A 17,639-nucleotide genomic window follows, 5' to 3' on the forward strand; every position below is an offset into this window, starting at 1 on the left:
ATACACCAGAGTTCTGGAATTACCGGTCAACTGGATACCCTGTGGAACTGGAAGTAATCAATCAGGCAGCAAAAAACAAAAAAACAAACCCCAGCAAATACCGTACTGCCTAGGGGCTTCAGCCATTGGGGTTGGGGGGGACAGCTACAGATGGGGGAGGGGGGCTCAGGGCTTATGACCCTCGGGAGCATTGGGGCTCAGGTCTTTAGATGGGGGGAGTGCTGTGGCTTGGCGGCTTCAGTCCCACGGGGGGGGTGCCGAGGCTCAGGGCTTCAGCCACAGGAGGTTGAGGCTGCAACCGCAGGGTAGGGGACGGGACTCAGGGTGGAGTGGGGGGCTCAGGGCTTCTGACCCTCAGGAACACCGGGACTCAGGGCTTTAGACTGTGGGGAGCTCTGAGGCTTTGAGGTTCAGCCCTGCGACTCTGCTCCCGACTTCAGCCCCACTGATGGCACCGGGCTGAAGCTCAGCGCTTCAGCCCCGCAGCTCCGTTGTCAGCTTCAGCCCCGCAGGGGGCCATTAGGGCTTGGGGCTTTAGGGAGCGTTGGTTTCAGCCCCAGCACTCCACCCGTAGCTAAAGCCCCGAGCGCCAGCACCGCTGTCCCTCCGCCCTGCCCCCACTGGAGCCATGGGGAGACCGGGAGCCCCCTGTGGGGTAGAAGCCAGGAACAGAGCTCTGGGGCTGGAGCTCCAGCACCCCCTACGAGGCTGAAACTGGGAGCGAAGCCTTGTGGCTGAAGCCATGAGCCCTGGTGCTCCTGTGGAGCAGAAACCCTGAGCCACCTGCCAGGAGTCCTGACACCCCCACCCACTACTCAGCTGCTGCCCCAACGTCCCCTTGGCTGAAGTCTGTAACCTTTTGTTCAGAATTACGGGCAACTTCCATTCCCGAGGTGTCCGTAACTATGAGGTTCTTCTGTACTTGCATGTCTTGAAAGTTAACAGGATAAATGGTCAAATACTGTTAGTAAGACATTTCCCACAGGATATTATACATATATGTTAATTTATATGCTTCTTTATAATGTTTAAAACATATTAGTAATTGACTATTCTATTCTTGCAGTCACCTAGCATTTGAATGGAATGTGATTTATAATCTAAAAGGAATATTTTTAACAACTAATGCAAATCAGCCAAATTTGGACCCTTAATCTAGACAATTTATAAATCTACCATGTGAGAACAGAGACTTTTAGCAAGTTTTTGAATTACCTAGTTTATTTTGTCTTCCTGCCTTCCCACCTATATTTTAAATAGGAATTAGCTAATTTCTAAGTCCCAAAGATTCCCTGTTTCTCCAATGGCAGAATTTGTAGCAATATGTTCCTGTAGCCCTTTCTAAGCAAACAAGACAAAATCTTCAAGACTCCTACAGATTACCACAAATTTTTTGCTCAGTGCCTGAAGGCCTCATTAATTTTAACACCATTTATAATCGACATCTGGCAAGTAACAGATGCTACTTGTCTTTTTAAATCTACAAATTAAGAAAACAGTATCTAAATTCAGTCTGCCCATGTTTGGGGCATAGCGCTAAGGGTAAAAACAAGGAAAACGGCAGTCCCTCCCAATGTTCTGCAGATGGTTAAACCACATTTGCTCTTGTCTAACTGTAAGAGAAGTCCTTTCGTGTTACTAATATTTGACCTGAAATTAGTGAGTTTGTTTACTTGTAGGAAATATTTGGATCAAAAAATTTAAAATTTAGTGCACTGTAGTGTCTAGAGTCTTTGCCTTATAATATGTTACTGTACTCTTACTCTTAACACTTACCTACATCCTGCTTCCAACACTGTATGGCTTTTTAAAAAAAATAACACGAGTCAATATAGAAATGAAAATAGAGCATGAGTCTGCTGTAATATGAATTTTCCATTCCTTTCTAATATTTGCAGGAAAAAAAATTAAACTTTATTTTCTCAGAAGTGCTGAGCAGCTCCTTCTAACTTCAGTACCATTTAAAATCAGACTTTGGTGTTTAAAATAACAGAATTGAGGGGAAAAGGGACTTAACTTTTGGTCTCTTCTGAAGCCTGAATAGCTCAACAGGCTTTTGGGCCTCCCACTAACTTCTTTCCTTTTAATATCTTTAAATATGTAAAGCACACTTTCCATTTGAAGCATCAAGAATAGAACCATTTTGAAAACAGGCCCGCACAGACTGGTTCATGCCTAACTGAGTATGAGTGTTGTAGTATGCTGACACCATGAGGATCATTATTTTGAAGGGGAAATTAAGAAAAATATATAAATGTAGGGTTCCTGCAATCCTTAGTAATGCAATCTGTCCACTGAGTATTGTGTTCAGTGTGATCATTATATTATCAGGAAGATACTGACAAATTTCAGGAACTTCAAAGAGGAGTGCTGGAAGGATTGATAGCTGACAAAAGACCAAGGGGTATATTTTCAAAAGGGCCTCTTAAAAACAAATAGATAATTTTAAAAAAATCTAAACTTCAAGGAGAAAAAAGGCACTGTGATGAATCTTCTGGAGTGAGTAGGGAACTAGAAGACTTAGTGGGCCAAATCTAATCCTAGCATAAACAGGCACATCTTCAGTGAAGCCAGTGAGTTTACACCAGGATTGAATTTCACACAGTAGTTATTTCTCTAATTTGTATGATTTTGCAGTACTTTGGTTTTCAGCTAAAGCCTCTGTCACTCTTGCTACCATTTAGTTTGACAGACATGGATATTATGGCAGCACTATGCTTGCATTTTATTTTATTCTAATAAGCCATGTATTAGCTAACACTTTTATTCTTGGCCTTTAGAGATTTCCATCTGTATGTAAACATACAAGGAAGATAATGCTGATACTTTTTTAAATCCACAAACAAATTTTGGATCAGAAAGTTTCTTCCCTCCTCACAATCTTACCCTTATCAGATTCATTAAAAAACAGCACACTGTGTGTGTCTGTATCTGACAAAATCATGTGAGATCCAAATTTATCTGTTATGTTTCCAGAACTAAACCAATCTGTGGCTTTATAGTCACTTTGCTTTCTCTACGGGAGAGGGAAATGTTAAAGGAGATCAGCAAAGGATTTTGCAAAATTGGGCCTATTCATTTGTTTGGGGGAGGTTTTTTGGGGGGGGGGGGATTGTTTTGTGTTGTTTGTTTTTGTTTTGTTTGGGGTTGTTTTTTGCTTCATATGATGTATGAAATGGCCCTGAAAAGTTTATTTTAAAAAAAAAAAAGTTTTGATCCCCCCCCCTCCTTTTTTTTTTTTAACCTTGAAAATTTAATGAATGTACTGTCTGGTCTTGCCTGGCTTTATTGGAGGACCATTGAAAAGTATGGGAGATTTATTTTGAGCTCCTGGCACTTTAACTGAAGGTTGATGAAGTTGGATCGTTAACAGAAGCTGTATTTAGTCACAGTGTTAATTAGCTATTGGAATCAAATAGATGTGAACAACCCCAAAAAAGAGTTGTAGTCTGTCTGACTAAAAATGTCTTTTCCTCTGACCAGCTCAACTTTCACTTGTTTACTTCTTGTGGTGATTTTCCCAAGCTCTCCAGACATCATAGATTCTTCCAGTCTAGATGGGACTTGAATTTCTAATGTAGAAAAATAGTAATCATCCTTTAAAGCAGCAGCAACAACAACAACAAATCTTTCAGGTCTTTTTTAATGTGATAAAATTCCTTTCAAAGTCACTTTTAAAAATATATTCATGCTCCTGGTAGCACAGAAAGCATACTTTTAGTGGATACACCTGAACACCTTTTTTGTCATTGTATCTAATGTGGGGGTTAGGAAAGTTGTTCCAATTTCCCCTTTATCATAGAAGTGTGTCAGGAATTGAATCTTCCCTCCTCACCAAGAGGCGTGGCACACTGAGCTATTGCACAGCATGGCCATAATAATTACTATATGAGTGGTAGTAGCAGCCACACCCTACCCCCGTACATACATGCATCTTAGTGTTCAGAGAATTTCTCTAGTTAATGGATGCACTTGTAACAGTCTTCTACTTTCCACACCCACCTACAATAGCCTTCCCAAATCCCAGCATGGGCCCACGAAAAAAGCCACCATGTAACATAGTTCTTTTAGGTATAGTGGATGGAGTGGAGTCCCCACACAGTGCCTCTGCTCTGAATGTTTCCTGCTGTAATTTTGATCTTCTGTAGCCACCCTGGAGGGTCCTCAAGATTTGACTCTAAGGCTGGAGACTGAATTTGCATGCTTGAAGTACTTAATTTTCCTACAGTAGATGTAATTATTGAATGTAAACAGAGCAGCATGGTGGTACATAGCATGTGTGCTCATTTCCATATGACTGTGGGATAGTTGAAAAAGAGCAATATTTATGTTGGGCAATCAGAGAAGTACATTAATGACAGATCTTCTAGGTTAGTTTTTTAATATTTAAAAAACTAACCTTGAGGGCAGATGGCCACAAATTTCAGTCATTCTAGGGCTTCTTTTTGGCCTATTTTCCATCTTTGATCATTTCAGTATTAACAGGACAGGCGTTAATTTCAGATTAGTGGTAGGCAATTTTTTTTCACAATTCTTTTCTCTCTTGGTTTCTTGTTGTAAGGCTTATTCGTGTAAATAAAAGATCAAGATAAAACAAGTTAAAAACCTCAAGCTTTCAAAAATCATAAATACACAGGTTCAAGGCTGCAGAACCAGATTGTTTTGCCAATTTTGAAGAAATTACCCAGAAACACAGCTGAAAGGGACGAACAGCTGCCAAATATACACAGAAAAATCTTTCTTTATATAACTTGTGTGTAGGCCAAGTATAATCGTGGTTTTGTGGAAATATCTCTGAGCTTGCATCATATTCATCTCTTTTTGTGGTTATCACCAATCCTGTATTGGAAAATTAGTTCATTCGTTGTTCATTTTTTGTGGGATTGGATAAATTTAAATTTTCGCAACTGCAATTTTAAGAGTATTAATGTTTATATCTTACAATTTGTGCGGAGCAGTCTTGTGAAGTATCACTGATGATCAGTTAATGTTCTTTGTTAGGATTCTAGCGGGCAGGTGTCCACATTGTAACTGGAACCTTTGTTGATGGTGTCAGCATAGGGGCCAAGGAAGGAACATTTTTGACTGAATTACTCTCGCCTCAGGCCTAAAGGTGATTATCTCCAGGTGAGCCCTGAGACAGTGGTTCAGCAGTAAGGAAGCTTCTCGGCAATTTCCAGTTCTGTCAGTGTAACACCCTTAGAAAAGCACTGTTATCATGCTGAAAGGAAAAATGATGACCTTGTTAGTCAGAAAGTTGAGTATCTCCACAGTTTTATGGAAGGTTTTCTTCATTTTTATCTTAGATGTCTTTTAGGCAAAGTTATTTTCTTTATCTATGGTTACTCAATTCAAATGGAACATCTGTTTTTTTAGTAACATGCAGTTTCATGGGTTCCCTCAGGCACAGTGAAATGAAAGATACTAGTTCAGGATTTCAACGTGATTTCAGGCTGACTGTATTGAAACAAACTTTCCTACATCTTAGTTGTTTGCCACAGCAAGCACACTAAATTGCCTCTAAAGTTCTGATGGTCATTTTTCCCCCCAAGTCTTAAGTAAGTTCAGATGTGTCTCTGTCAGGTCAAATTAAAATAATTTACTCAAAGTAATTTATCACTAAAATTTGGTTTATGTTTCAGAGAGCCTTTAGCATTAAGATGCTTTGGATGGTGTTAAACACATTCCACATATAATAATGGGAACTATTAATTTAATGGACAGGTTACCTATTAAGATTTAAACTTTCATACTAAATGATTTGTTGTGTCCTTAATCTATTTTACAGTGGGCATGTGATCACATTACAAAAACCACCACTGCAGTACACTTACTATGTATTAGCATATATGTGCAGCTGAAATGGCTTTAACTGCTTCTTCTCCTGAATTGCGCCTAAAGCCGATTGCGCTGCTTATCAGAAAGAAAATATGTAGTATGTGGACTCTGACAGAATTGTTAGATATATACCTTAGAGAGAAGAAAAGTTAATATATTATACAAAAAGACATCAAGTCATGCTGATAAAAATAATAAGTATAAAATATATAAATATAAAAAGTTACATGTAATCATGTATTTAAAATATGTCAGTGCATATTAATAAGGGGACAGAGCTAAAGTTATGAACACAAACCTGAACTTTATAATTTCGTGGCTTTTTAGTGCTTAATTGTGCAGTCTTAACACTCTCTTAAATGCAGATTTTTTAAGAATGTTAGATTAAAATGAAGTTTAACTGGAGGTATTTGAAAATCAGGTTCATTTTCTTTGTTTCTGAGCCACAGAGATTAGCTCAGCATGGCACATGGAATGTTTACATAGGCTCCTTGAATGTGTTTGTCAGTATAGGGGAAACATTATTCAAAATATAATTGGACTGTTTTTGTGTATTTTATTAGTAATATTTAGCAAGCTAAATGTAATATAATATATGTTAAAACTGCAGCTGAAGTCAATGGAAGCTGTGCTATATGATGCCAAGTACTCGGAGAAATCAGATCCTAGGTGTTTCAAACTGGGTACCCAGAATTGGTGGATACTTAATCTTAATCTCTCTGCCTCAGACCCCTCCCCTCAGCATTCAAATCAGACAGTTTCCTTCCTCAGTGGTGCCTTGGTGCCAGCGGGGGGGGGGGGGGGGGGGGGGGGGGGGGGGGGGGGCGCAGTTGTCATTGAGAGCACAAGAGAGAGGGACTCTGTCATTTCCAGTGCTCAGCCCCACCCTGGAACATCTGGTAGAACCCATTACAGGGAAAGTCCAACTTCACCCTTGTAACCCAGGGCTGGATGAAGTATGCTTATTTGGTCTGTGTCTGACGCACAGTCTGTTCAGCACTAAGAGGTGTGAGAAGTTTGAGCATGGTCAGTGAGGACAGACTCTGGAGATTTTAGCTGCTAAAATCAAAGTCTCTACTGAGCATGTGCGAATTGCAATTTTTCAAAGACATATAACTTGACCAAATTTAGCTGCATTTTTCATGGGGACTGCAGGAGGCACATTACACAAGTCCACCCTGTGACGAGTTGGACCCCCCTTTTGGGATTCCACCTGATGTACTGGGGTTTCACTAAGCCTGCCTGCTCCACTAGCCTAGGCTCCCTCTCCCTGTTTTGCTGAACCAGGCTCTCTGGCAGCACACACACAGGTAGGGATGCACCAGCTGTAGAATCACACAGTCTGCAAATAGCTCGCTATGGGAATTGCCCAGCACTCAAGTGCAGCTCCCCTCTGGAAAGTACACCCAAAATAATATTGTCTTGCGCTGTAAAGAAATATATACAACATAAGCTCATAAATTTGCCCCCTCCCTCAATGTGGAGGAAGATATGCACAACTTCTTGCCATCCCCACCAGTTATAAATTGCACAAACTGGGTTTTATAATAAACAAAAACAAGTTTATTAACTACAAAAGGCAGATTTTAAGTGATTATAAGGGATAGCAAACAGAACAAAGCAGATTACTAAGCAAATAAAACAAAACATGCATACTAAGTTTAAGATCTTAGAGACTGGGTTTAAGAAGTAATTTCTCACCCTAAATGTTGCTTTTGGGCAGGATGCAGAAATTCTTGAAGGTTAGCTACCCTGCTGGCAGCTTAAATCTTCAGACACCATATTCACAGAACAGATCCCTTTTCCAGCCTGAGCTCAACTCTTCTCCCCACCCTTCCCCCTTTTTTTTTATTTCTCAGATCTTTCCAGCTGTCATCCTTGGTGGGGATTCAGTGAGGAGTCTACCCAGATCAACTTGCTGCCCAGCCTTGAATAAAATGTACATAAGGAGGGAACCCTTTGTTTCCCAGTCTTGACCTCTCCCTCCTTTTAGTGGAAAAGCATTAGAAGTCCAAGATGGTGTTTAGTACCAGGTGACATAACCACCTGACTTTGTAGTGTCAAAGCAATGTCCCAGCTTCTCAGGAAGGAAAGTGATTGGTATCTTCAAAGTCTTACTGTTTCTTCTTAATGGCCCATCAAGGCTGATGGCCTGCTGTCCGGTGGGTGTTTCCCAAGTACACACACAGTTGTAATTGTTACATAGTCAATATTCCTAATTTTAGATACAGAAATGATACATGCATACAGATTCGATAATCACATTAGGGTAAATCATAACCTTTCCAATGATATCTCACGTGACCCGTCTTGCATAAAATATATCTTAGTTATGCTATAATCATAACATAACAATATTTCTATTAAGAATATAGAGTGTAACATCACACCCCCCATGCCAAAGTTAAAGTCCCTGCTAATGGGGCACCAGATCTGTTCCAAGGAAGAGTCACCGTAACTTTTTAACATGGGCAAAATGTATTCTTCTCTATCCTCTTCCTTGGAAATGAAAACCATTTTATCTGAAATTTTCCAAAAAAAAATTTAGGCAGAGGCAGTCTACCCAGCATGGAAAATTTCAGCCTTAGTGTTAAAATTTGTCAAAAATTACAAAACAACTGAATAAAGGGCTTTATGTAAATTGTCAGGGAACCTTAATAGTTGGCGATACTAGCTCCGCCTATAATATTCCATCTTAAAAACTCTCATTTTTATCTGGAACCTACATAGCTCTTTAGAAAGCACATATACCTTTTTGGTTTTTGAACTGTCAATTTTTTTTCTATAAGAACTTAGATGTCTGTCTTCGTGCATTTCTGTGTCTTATTTCTCATTACTTCAATAAAACTCGAGCAACTGCATTTGCTTTCTGCATTTAGTGCACCATCACAGTATCAAAATCCTTAAGGGGGGAATATATTATGGCTGAGCTAATGTCTTGGTTGATAGTTCTCGCCTCCCTGGCCAGAAGGTCATATGTTCAAGTCCCACCTCAAATGTAGTTCAGTCCTGGATGTCTTTTGTATGTTGTCTGTTTTTGCAACTCACTTCGAATTTTTTTATGTGACCCACTAGTAGGTTATGGCCCACCATTAGGGAGACACTGACTTAAAGCTTCTTTAGAGTGAGAGATTGAACTCAAGTTTCTGCTTGCCAGTCTATGGATGTTGAGATAGAAATCAGTTTTCTTGAAAGACTTTAGGGCAAAGGTTTCTAAAGCTGTGGTCTGTGGTGATTTTAAGAGACCTGGCTTGGATACACGATATGAGCTCTACATTTTTCTTGCTGAGAGAAATAGAACTGATGGGAAAAGGAAATGAAGAATAAAAAAATAATGTGGTTAACTTTTTTATTCGGAAAGACCAAAGCAGTTATGCTGAAAACAGCTATGAACACATAAATAATTTCCTAATATTGCTTTTCTACGTTAGCAATTGCTGAAGTTGCTGCAGGGATCATATGATCATGATTGATTAGGGAGGTGGTCCAGACAATCACAAGTAGGAGTAAAGGTGTCCACATTGAAAAAGGTTGATAAAATCTCTACTAGGAGATAGCCTTTGTGTCTTGACTAATGTACCCTCCCACCCCCACCTTAGTAAAACAGATTCTAATGCAGTGGTTCTCAAACTTTTGTACTGGTGACCCCTTTCATGTGGCAAGCCTCTGAGTGTGACCCCCCCCCCCTTAAAAATGATAAACACTTTTTTTGTATATTTAACGCCATTATAAATGCTGGCGGCAAAGCAGGATTGGTGTGGAGGCTGACAGCTCGCAACCCCCCATCTAATAGCCTCATGACCCCCTGAGGGGTCCCGACCCCCAGTTTGAGAACCCCTGTTCTAATGTATAAGGGATAAATTCTCCCCTCAGATGTCCAAAATGCAACCCTTATTGGATTCACTGGAGTCCATGGTGAATCTGAGGACATAATAGGTGTCCAAGGCTGTATGTGAACTATTATTATGCAGTAATAGCTACTTGACTTGCCTAAAGTCACTTCACTTAGCATTATTTAACTCTCTGCTTTGTAAAATACTTTGAGATACACCTCTACCCCAGTATAACGCGACCCAATATAACACAAATTCTGATATAACGCGGTAAAGCAGTGCTCCAGGGGGGCGGGGCTGCGCACTCCAGTGGATCAAAGCAAGTTCGATATAACGTGGTTTCACCTATAACACGGTAAGATTTTTTTGCTCCCGAGGACAGCATTATATCGAGGTACAGGTGTACCTGGAATATGAAAGGCAGATTCTTAAACCAAATTCTACTCTTTTACCAAAAGCATTCTTCTCCCTGAAAAAAGGTCTCTTAAAATGACAGTGGAGTTCCTCCCCTATGATCATCACCTTGGAAGTTAAATGAAATAGGTAAAATGGTTGTAAATTAAGTGCACTGAGGTGGACTGTGTTAACACAGTTACTGCTTTGTGTTTGGAAAATACAGAAATAGGTGTCTTGCACTGTAGTCCGCAAGAAGTGGGGATTTGGAGGAAATCCTGTTCTCCAAAAAGAGAGGAGGCAAGTAGTTGGGCAGTTTATTGTAGACATTATGGCAAAAGAGAGTTTTAAGAAGGGATTTAAAGGAGAATAATGAGGTAGATTTGTGGATGTTTATAGGGAAAGCCTCATAAATATATTATTTCCAAATATATGAATATTAGCTGATATTAGCAGTATTGGGCAAACTAATACTATGCATAAGTAAGTTTATTTACAGGTTAGGAACTTCCAAGAGTCAATTACAGTTTTTCAACCCAGATTTGCTTGAATTGTAAGTCTCCTGCTGACAGTTGTAATCGTGGATGTTTCTAATTATAGCTCTTTACAAGATGTTTCTTTGCAAATAAATCACTTATATTTTAGAAAATAATACTGACTTTGGTCTTTTCTGTACTGTATTAAAGAGTTATAAAAGCCTTTATTTTTAAACACCCTTCAAAATGAGGTATAAATACTAGTTTTAAGATTTTGTGCATTTACAGAAAATCTTATCATGTCTCCATTTACATGAACCAAGTATTAGTACTCAGTCTTTCTTCACTGACCAGAGTGGTATGCCTGGAGCATTTCAATCCCAAGGCTTTGTGTGTCATAAAGCCTTAATCTTTCTAAACAAACAGCATAGATAAGAAGTGATACATTTGAGTGGAGACAGTATCTCATTGGGAAGCTTATTCCATTAGCTCTTTGTTTTACTCAGTTCACTTAAAGTGTTAGTCCAAAACATGACAGGTCTCCATTCCAAAGCAGTCAAGGATCCTTAAGTGGTGATATCATCCCTGAGAGTAGATAAAGATCCTCTGAACTGATGTGCTGAGACTAATAACAATGTGATAGAGGTTAAAATTTAAACAGCCTTTATTTTGTATTGTTTGGTTTTCACACAGCAAAGTAAATGATTTCCTTATCTGACTGAAATAGTTTTCTAACAGTGTTGTGCTTTGCTGCATTTTCTTGCATCTAGAAGGAACATACTAATTCTTTTCACCTCAAGAGAGATTAATTACTTGTATCCTGTAATATATCTATCATGTGTCCATATCTTGACAATTGAGTTCTGTTGAAAAGGTGTATTTTACCTTTAAAGGTCACAGTTGTTTTGTGTAAAGTGTGATGGGTGACAGCTAAATACAGAACCAAAAAGCAAATAAAGATATGTCCTAAACATCCTAGACCACTTTGAAAATTTCAGCCATAATATCTTGGCACTTCTATTTACCTTTGTTGTTAACCACATCATTATTTATTTTTCATACTTTGGCCAGAACATAAGTGATGCAGCTACACACATCGTTGATTTGTTGTTCGAAGCTACTAATACAAATAGTTATAATAGTCTAGAAATAGATTAGATTAACCAAGGTCTTTCCTATTCCTATCAGTGCAGGTTTGCTCCCTATTGCACATTTGCTTGTGATTTGTTCAGACTAGTTTTAAATGTACAAGTGATTGGGCTTCCAGCATTTTCCTTAACCCTATTCCATGGTCTGTATAGTAGGGCAGTTACATTAATCCAGTGTTTCTTTTGAACTCACAGGTTGGTAACTATCTCTAATGATCATTAAAATTCACTTTCTCAGGACAACGTGAACAGTTTGCCAAACCAATCTGAACAGAGCCTATGTAAAAAATGAGGTTGTAGTTACACTTTTATGTGGATTGTATTCTGAATATGTAACTGCTTTAAAATCAAATCCAATCCCAAAAGAAAACGACCTTAGTTTGTATCCTCTTTAAACATTCTCCCTTCCCTATTTTCTGTATGGTTCTCTTTGTAGCATGGTCAGCCTTCTGAGTTCAGTTGGTTGGAAAATCTATTTTATTTTCCACTAAGCATTTTTGAAGAAAACAGGATTTTTTGTTTTCATCAAAAACTTTTGCTGTCTTGATTCTGTTTTGGTTGAAAAGCTGAAAACCATTGAAAAAAATCCATTTTAAAAACAGCCAAAAATGTGTAGGACTTTCAGCTAGCAGTTCTGGAGAGGATTGATTTCAGTGGGACAAGAGTGAGGCCACTGTTAAGCATTTTTGAAATCTCACCCTTTATGCCAGGTATTAAAAAGCCTGGATGTATTTGTTATGGATGATGTCACAGTTGCTAGGCCAACATGTACCAAGTCCCCTTTCTGGACTCTCTGTATGAATCCCTTCAGGTGTGATGCTTCTTACCTTTAACTAACCTGGGGTAGAATTCCACAGATCTACCACTCTTATTGTCTCACTGTTTCCTTGTACTCCCCCTTCTGTCTATCCATCTGTTGTCTCCCCTCTTTTATGTTTAAATTGTAAGTTCTTTGAGACAGGAACCATCTTTTAGTTTTGTGTTTGTACGGCACCTAACACAAGGGGAAGGGGGGGCTTTGTCCATGACTGGGGTGCCTAAAGCAGCAATATTACGAATAAATAATAATAACTCTTACACCATGTGCTGAAATACCCTGTGCATCAACCATTCTTACTCTGCAGGTCCAACTGAATTTGTACATCTGAAGTTCTTTGAGCATCTGTGATCAGTGGTACATAGTGATCATACAGTTTTTTTAACACAAAAGCATTTTTTGTTTTTCAGTTGGAACAAAGCATTTGGAGAAGAAGGATTTTAAAACCCTAGATGTTAACACACATGCCTATCTTACCTACAGGCTTCCTATCTCCTGATGCGAGGAGTACTTGTGGCACCTCATTCTTTTTGCTGATACAGACTAACACTGCTATCACTCTGAAACCTATCCCCTGATGGTAACCTAGGCAGACCTCATTTCTTCAGACTCCCCCAGTAGGGTTTCATGTATCTCAGTCTAGTTTCCCCCAAACAACTCCTCTGATCTCTTGAGGGTATTTTTCTTTTTAAATGTGCCACAGTTCTTCTCATATCTTGTGTTTCCAAGAGTCTTAACAACTCTCAAGTGTTTCCTGAGAAGTGGCTTGTCTTGAGCCATCTGTTCCCATCCTGCTTGTTTTTCCCCATAGCTCCCTAATTCAGTGGTCTCCAAACTTTTTTGATCGCGCACCCCTATCAGTAAAAAAATTTTGAGCACCCCCCCACCCCCCCCCCGCCGTGCCGACACTATTTTTCTAAAAAAAAAAAAAAAAAAAAAGCCGCTTGGACTCCCGCCCAAACTGCCGAAGCAAGAAAGAAAACAAAAAAGCGCTCCTCCTCCTGCGCACCCCCGAGGATCCTCTTGCGCACCCCACTTGGGAGACCACTGCCCTAATTAAACTAAAACAGTATATTAATAAAATAAATATCCCAATAACCAGTTCAACATAACGTATAGTATTCACAAATTATTATGGAGCAGCTCTGCTATGGTCAGAAGTGACATTTAAGATACAGTGCATTTCAAAAGGCATCAATATGTCTTATTTTGCATAAGAAGTTGGGTTATCCTTTACAAATATTTTTTCCTGATTTTTGCACAGGTAAATTCTTAAATAGTTTTGTATGTGGTAAATATAACAGGTTTCAGAGTGGTAGCTGTGTTAGTCTGTATCAGCAAAACCAACGAGGAGTAAATTTGTTAGTAAATATAACAGTAATACTTTTGCACTGTGGTCTACTCTTTTGTTTGCCTTCCCAGACCTGCTCCTTAGACTTCATCAATTTGGGAATGGCCCCCAATTTCAGCAACCAGTGGCCAGCCACCAGCTTAGCTGAACTAGTGCAAATCTCTAGTAAAAAGGCCAGTATAAGCCATAGAGGGTCCTGTGGCACCTTTAAGACTAACAGAAGTATTGGTCTTAAAGGTGCCACAGGACCCTCTGTTGCTTTTTACAGATTCAGACTAACACAGCTACCCCTCTGATACTATAAGCCATAGTTTACATTGATGTAGCTTACCCAGGTTTCAAGCAGGGGTCAGTTGTACCAGAGCAAAGGCAGCTTATAGTGGTTTTCCCTACCTTCAGCAGATGTTTGCATTAGTGCAGCTGCACCAGTAGGTGACCTCCGATGGTTGAAATATCTAGTGTGGAGAAGGCAGAGAGTGAGGGAAGTGACTGTTCTGTTGTAGTGACTGTTCTGTTGTAGTGTCCTCACATAACCGCCTGTTCGGACACTTCCTGTCCGATCCCTTGGTACCACTCTTCAACACAGGGACCAGATCCTACAAACAGTACCATGTATATCCTTACTCCCCACTGTAGTTATTTTAACATCAGTGGGACTATGCACAGGAGAAAAGATATGGACAATAATAACAGTTTGCTGAATAGGGCTCTTTGCCATCAGAACTGGACTTTGAGCCCTTGCTTTCAGCTAGAAAATAAAATGCGGATGTGTTACATTAATATAATACAGTGGGGTGAGAGAAACTGCTTAATCTAGATGTTGCCCAGTCTAATAGGGTAGAGAGTTTAGCAGGGCCGTAGCAACAAAGAACGTGGCCCCCTCCGAACGGTGGCCCCCTCCGAGCATATGTCCAGGCGGGGCCCCTTACAATGCAGAAACTGGAATGCGGTATTTACTTTGCCACTTTTAGGGGCCCCCTTCCTTGCGGGGCCCCCTCCGGTTGGAGGGTACGGAGGGCGCTCGCTACGCCTCTGGAGTTTAGACTGCGTGCTTATATTTTCTTTTCTTTTGGTAACCACTCTGACTTTTTGCTTATCACTTAATATCACTTAAAATCTATCTTTGTAGTTAATAAATGTGTTTGTTTATTCTACCTGAAGCAGTATGTTTGGTTTGAAGCGTGTCAGAGACTCCCCTTGGGATAACAAGCCTGGTCCATATCAATTTCTTTCTTAAATTGACAAACTCATATAAGCTTGCAGTGTCCAGCGGACATAACTCGACACTGCAAGACGGAGGTTCCTAGGGTTGTGTCTCGGACCGGAGATATTGGCTAGTATCATTCGGTTGCACAATCCAAGGAGCACCTTACATGCCAGAGGCTGTGTGAGAACAGCCTAAGAATGGGGGTTCTCACAGCAGAGCCGGGTAAGGCCGGCTCCCAGAGTCAAGGATTGGAGTGACCTAGCAGATCACCAGTCCGGATAACACCAGAGGGGAATGTCACACCATGACCTAAGTGACACACACTAGTCCTGCAGAGTTTATAAACTACAACACGCTGCCTGACCTTGCTGACTGGAGTGGTATAAAAAAATCATACCAAATAATTTGATAATTAACCATAAAACTTTCTAAAGGCATAATTCTTCATTGAATTAACCAAATTTAGATTTTGTAGACTGTTTGTTTTTGAGAGCTGACTATTCAAAATAATTTAGTGAGCATTTTTAAAAGGAAAATACCAATAATTTTTCAAACTCTTATCTCTCAAACAGTTTATCTTTTTTCTGTCAAATTCTGTCTTCCCTCTGGTCCCCAAAAATCTTCCTCTGCAAGATGATCACATCACAAATAAGAATTGTCAGGCAAAATGGCCTTGTTTTAATGAAGTTAGGTGCTGGAGGGAACAAAAACAGTCTTACAATGCAAAGCCAATTACCAACTTAACTAAGGAGTAGCTGCTACGTATCCATAATGCAAATAGTTGTTAATATATTGAGTATTGTTGTTTAGAATAACTGAAATAACAAGTTATCTTTATAGACTTTGCAGTGGTTTAAACATAATGATTAAATGTTTAAGGTATTTTCACGATGGATATGTAACTACTATAATCCCTTTATTCCCATTTTATCTCGTTAATTGGAATTATTTATATTCTCCCGTCATCAAAATTTTGTGTATTAAAATATTGTGCATCGAAAATGATACTTTCATGATCACCTTATTGGTACACATAAATTTCACCTGTAAATCTGCAAAGTCCTATTGAAATCTATTAGGCGTGCAAAACATATGAAGCCCCTGTATCTTTATAGGTTTTGCACAGATTTACATCAAAATTGGCCACACTAAATAAATTAAAACTCACATCTGGGTTGGGAGTTGGCTATTCTAATTGCTTCATCTGTAATTTAGCATGCAAAGCTATAAACCTCTCATACTGGGATTTTGATGGAAACACTGACAGGTTTTGACTGCATTGCCAGATGCCAATATAATACACATTCGCTCTGTGTCTTGTTAGTTTTTTTACTTGATTCTTTTTTATACTCTAATATACATTAGCAAAGAGGTACGTTTAATCTGAAATAACAGATTTGGTAACTTGATTCCTCTGGTTCATATAGTGCTGTGAAAAGAAACAGCTCACTTCCCTGTACATCATTATTTCTTTACCAGCTGAAGAACAGAATAAACTGACCATCCGTTGACTCAGTTCTTGGCTATGATGAAGGTCCAGTGTTTGTTTTTCATTTCATGAGCAAAAAGAAGTGGTGTATGCAGGTCATAGGTCAGGTGCAGGATCCGTTTATGAAGAAGTTTTTCCTTCATAGCATCTGCTGTGCTTTTTTTAAACTTTTGGATTTTCTATTACTTCCAGTTATTCTGAGGCAGGTTTTCCCCAAGTAGTAACATTTCCAGTTACAATGTACCCAGTTGGCCAAAAAATGAAGCCTTCTGAGCTGTAGAAGCAGCCTAATGCTGCAGATGCTGACTCCACGATAGGTTGGCTTTTCTAGAAATGCAATAGCTCAGGCCAAGGTGGTGGTGTGAGAATAGAGCAACCCTGGGCCTGGCCTCAAGTCTACCAGACTAATTTTAAAAAAAAAAAAAAAAAAAAAAAAAAGTATAAGTGTGTTGTGGCATTGAAGGCTCAAGGAGAGAATTGCTCTGCTCATACTTGGTTGCTGGTCTGTTGTAAAGGGGAGCACACACTCATCCTACACATTCAAATTAATATCCTACACTTGCTTAAAATTGAGAACTTCAAGTTTAAGAGGTTTGCTTCTGAAATCCTTAGTTATTAAGGGTATGTGCATTATTAATGTTCCCTCTCATCCTCAGATATGTTTCCAATTTCAAAATTTCAATGAGCATTTGTTGAACCAGTAAAAATGGTTGCATTTATCTATATAATCTTTGCCATTTTGTACTATGTCAGGTTGTCATTGGTACAGCTATAACTAGTGAGTTATAAATAATGTCCATATGTGCTGGGGGGTTTGCGCCTCATATTTATAATTTGAAGGCAGCAGGCATGAACCAGCCATACTGTACCTGGCAGCCAAAACTAAATGTGTATTTACAACAGCTATTTTACATAAGTACAACTGTTATTCATTTGTCTCCTCTGTGGTTTTTCTGTTTTTTTTAAATCACTAAATGTTGGGCTAATTCCCTTCATCCTCTCCAACAGGACTCAATGTTTTAGGTTAAGACCTTGTGACTCACTGACTCAGTGTCAAGTTACATCAAGTATTTCATGTTGCAAAGTC

General features: G+C 39.4%; 1 protein-coding gene across 1 annotated transcript in view; it reads left to right on the plus strand.

Annotated features, from left to right (window-relative positions):
• EFL1 (elongation factor like GTPase 1) overlaps positions 1-17,639 on the plus strand; it is a 162,587-nt gene that overhangs the window by 90,704 nt on the left and 54,244 nt on the right. The gene's annotated exons all lie outside the window — the stretch shown is intronic.

Source organism: Terrapene carolina, unplaced genomic scaffold (assembly GCF_002925995.2).
Source record: "Terrapene carolina triunguis isolate 2854851 unplaced genomic scaffold, T_m_triunguis-2.0 Scaffold67, whole genome shotgun sequence".
Classification (NCBI taxonomy): Eukaryota; Metazoa; Chordata; order Testudines; family Emydidae; genus Terrapene; species Terrapene triunguis.